At 46.4% G+C, this 3,732-nt stretch overlaps 1 non-coding gene across 1 annotated transcript; it reads left to right on the top strand.

The window, feature by feature from the left end:
- Positions 1-573: 573 nt before the first annotated feature.
- Positions 574-646, top strand: TRNAH-GUG (transfer RNA histidin (anticodon GUG)). Its single transcript has one exon. It is a non-coding gene; the product is annotated as a tRNA-His (tRNA).
- The last annotated feature ends 3,086 nt before the right edge of the window (positions 647-3,732 follow it).

The raw sequence follows: 3,732 nt of genomic DNA, 5'->3' as shown, positions 1-3,732 counted from the left end.
TCTTAGTCTCCTGTCTAGGGATTGAACCCAGACCACATCAGTGAAAACACCGTGTCCTAACCACTGGACCGCCAGGGAATTCCTCGGGGTCTTGTTAAAAGGATACTACTAGGGCAAATCCAGCCCTAGAGAACCAGGTGGGTTTACGACTTTGAGAAGATATTCTCATCCCCTGTGGTTCTTCCCTTGTCAGCCCAGGCTGGGATTGGGAACCGGCATTGAGACTGGGGTCAGCCATGCACTGATGCGGGGTTTCCAGAAGCAGAAGATTTCTGCAGAGATGTTCTGGGGTGCGGTGGAGTAAAGGGCCCTGAGGGGCAAATGAGATGCACCCTACCCCCAATATTTCAGCCTTGCTGGAGCTTTTTCTTATTCGACCTTCAAGTGGGATGTCATTTGGCAAAAAAGTTCTATTGCTTAAAAGCAAAATGGTCATGATGAACCTATTTGCAGGGCAGGACTGGAGATGCAGACATAGAGAATGAACTTGTGAACACACTGGGGGAAGGAGAGGGTGGTACAAATTGAGAGAGTAGCATTGACATTTAGACACCACCATGTGTAAAACGGGCTTCCCTGGTGGCTCAGAGGGTAAAGCGTCTGTCTGTGATGCAGGAGACCCGGGTTCGATCCCTGGGTCAGGGAGGTCCCCTGGAGAAGGAAATAGCACCCCACTCCAGTACTCTTGCCTGGAAAATCCCATGGACAGAGAAGCCTGGTAGACTACAGTCCATGGGATCACAAAGAGTCGGACATGACTGAGCAATTGCTTGCTTGCCTATGTGTAAAACAGACAGCTAGTGGGAAGGTGCTATACGGCACAGGGAGCTCAGCTCAGTGCTCTGGGATGACCTAAAGGGACGAAATGGTGGGGGAGGACAGTCCATGAGGGAGGGGATATGTGTATTCGTATAGCTGATTCACATTGTCATACAGCAGAAGCTGACACAACATTGTAAAGCAAGTATACAAAGAGTTTTTTTGTTTTTTTTTTTTAAGTTTGAAAACTCCTGGGCTGGAAATGGGAGAGAACTTGGCATCTCTTTAATAGGCAAATGACCGGTGTTTCCAAGAAGGTCACTCACTCCCCACGCCTCTCCTCTGCATGCTCGTCTTTCTCTTCCTCATCCTGGATTGAACCCCACCCTGACACCCTGAGGGCTGCCCCTTCACAGCTGGCGACAGTACCTGAGCCCTCCAGCCCTCATGTGGCTGCAGCCAGAGCCTGGCTGGCACCCCGTCCACTCCCATGCACGCCACTCCCGTAGGGCTGACCCTGGCCAGCTCACTCAGCAGCCTCTCTGAGCAGGGTCAGAGGTCAGGGCAGGGAGAAGGCTCAGTCACGTGCTCTTGGTCTCGGGTTCCACTCCCCCCCGCCCCCCAGAAGGCCTGGATCTCCAAGTTCCCATGAGGGAGAGTCCTAATTCATCCACTGATTACAGCAGAACGATAAATTCTGAGGGCCAGTGAGGTTGCGTTCCAGTCCAGGGCATTCTTCTCCTTCGAGTCCTTTCTCCTCAGACATAGAAAGCCAGGAAGATTTCCATGTGATCTCATTTTATTAAGTATTTGTCTTTAAATTTTCCTTTGAATTATTTTTTTAAGTCTTTTATTTTTTAAATAAAAAGAAGCAGACTCATAGATATAAAGAACAAACTAGTGCTTACCAGTGGGAAGGGGGAGGAGCAAGGTAGGGGTGGGGAGCAGGAGGCACCAACCACTGGGTCAAGACGGGCTCAAGGATGGCTCCTCCTACAGGAAATACAGCCAGTGTTTTGTAATAACTGTAAATGGAAAGTAATCTTTAAAACAGTTAAATAAAAAAAATTTTAAAGGAAAGGAAAAATGCTGTTAAAATATGTTATTTCAATGCTTCTGAACTTAGGGACTAGGACAAATACACCTTTTTTCCTAGTGCATTATCTCTGATCTCAATGCTGATTTCAGAGAACTGAGTTCTGCAACTTTGGAGATAAATATCTAAGGGTTTCATGATAGGGACATTATTGTTTTGTTTTGTGTTTTAAGAAATTAACCCCCAAAGCAAAGATCATAATGGTGAAAAGGCACCCTCACGAATAATCAATAACTGGGTGTCATCATCACCCAGTTCCAGGCTGCAGACACCAAAAAGAAAAGGAAATATCAGCTGTAGAAATGAACAGAAACCACCTTGTCGCCCCAACCAAGCACAGCCTCTAACGCTTCTATCAGACCATATTTTAATATTAAAACAGAAATGGATTATATCTCTGAAAGAGAAGCGAAAATGATTTGACACTATGTATATAATCTAATTCAAATCATGGGCCCCTAATCGACATTTAATTGATGCAATAATGCTTGTTCATGATGGTAAATAAACAAAATATATAAACAGAAACATCTTTGATGTTTAATGACTGCTTAGCAGCTATTTGGGTCAGAGCTACTGAGCCCTAATAAACAAATGCTTAATAATCAATTGAAACACATTTCTCTGGTTATTGCCTTATTAAATCAGGCTCCAACTCCAATTGCAGAATATTCCTTCCACTAGGAAGAAAATGGTTTGAAGTGGAAGAGGCTGCGATGATAGGTCCTCATGTACGCTGTGAGTTAAAAGGAAATGTTTTTCTCTCTCCCCTCCAACAATCAGATGCAGTTTAGCAGGAAGGCTTATTCCCAGCTTGCATGTATCTTTGGCTTTATTGTCCTAAAAGAGAGTCTGTCACCTTTTCAGGCTTACTTTTCATTAGAAATCCTCTCCTATTTCGTATTTTACAGGGTAATCCATGTAAATAAAAAAATCCATGAAAAGTGCTCACAGCAATGTCTGGCAGGTACTAAGTACACAATAAATGATTTTCATTATTATTATTATAATCCTGACTTGTCACGGCTCTCTGAGCACATGTAGAATTCTCTCTTGGTCATCTCACCTGAGTTGTTTGGGGAGTTTTTTGTTTTTTTTGTTTTTTTTTTCTTTTTCAGAAAAGTAAGCCTAATTTTCAGATCACACCCTGCCACCCCAGCCAGCAGCTCCAGCAGCTTCCAAACCATTGTCCAGGGAAGGGCCACAGCTGTCTGCAGCGGGATCTGCCATCAGAGCCACTTCCAGCTGGAGCTCTGAGCCTCGCTGATGGCTGATGGCATCCTTTTCTGTGTCACCCTGGCCCTCACACTTCCAGGAGGTGAGACCTGCGCTGGATACCCTAAACTGGGCTGCCAGATATTACTTGGGACTGACATGTAAGCTCTGTTTCCCATTCCTAAAGGCTTCCCAGAGCCCAGCTCCAGGTGACCACAGAGAATCAAGCCCGTAAGACATTCCTTCCTTATCAGACAGTCTCTAGCCTCTTTAGCCAGCTTCTAGTTTCTCTGCTCTGCCCTCCCTTCCCTCTCCCCTCCTCTCTAGCACAGCCAGCAGTGACTGGAGTCTGTCTGCCCAGGGTAGGAAGGAGACCCAGAGGTCAGCTGCATAGGTACAGAGACGAGGAAGCGGAGAGCGGGGGACGGGGGCAGGCAGAGGAGGATGACAATGATGAGATGAAGCAGAGACCATTTGGTGCCAGTGGAACATTTAAGAAAGAGATTAGCCAAATGACAGTGGACCCGAAGCCCATTGGGTGTGCTTGATGGTCCCATGGCGCCATCGTGTGGCCAGTCCATGTAATGACCAAGGGGCCCCCTTCTAGTGACCGAGGAAGCTCCTCTCCGAGTTGTCTGGGCCCCTTCCTTAGACCTCAGAAG

This window comes from Bos taurus, chromosome 13 (assembly GCF_002263795.3).
Source record: "Bos taurus isolate L1 Dominette 01449 registration number 42190680 breed Hereford chromosome 13, ARS-UCD2.0, whole genome shotgun sequence".
NCBI lineage: Eukaryota > Metazoa > Chordata > Mammalia > Artiodactyla > Bovidae > Bos > Bos taurus.
This window is presented reverse-complemented; position numbering and strand designations above follow the sequence as displayed.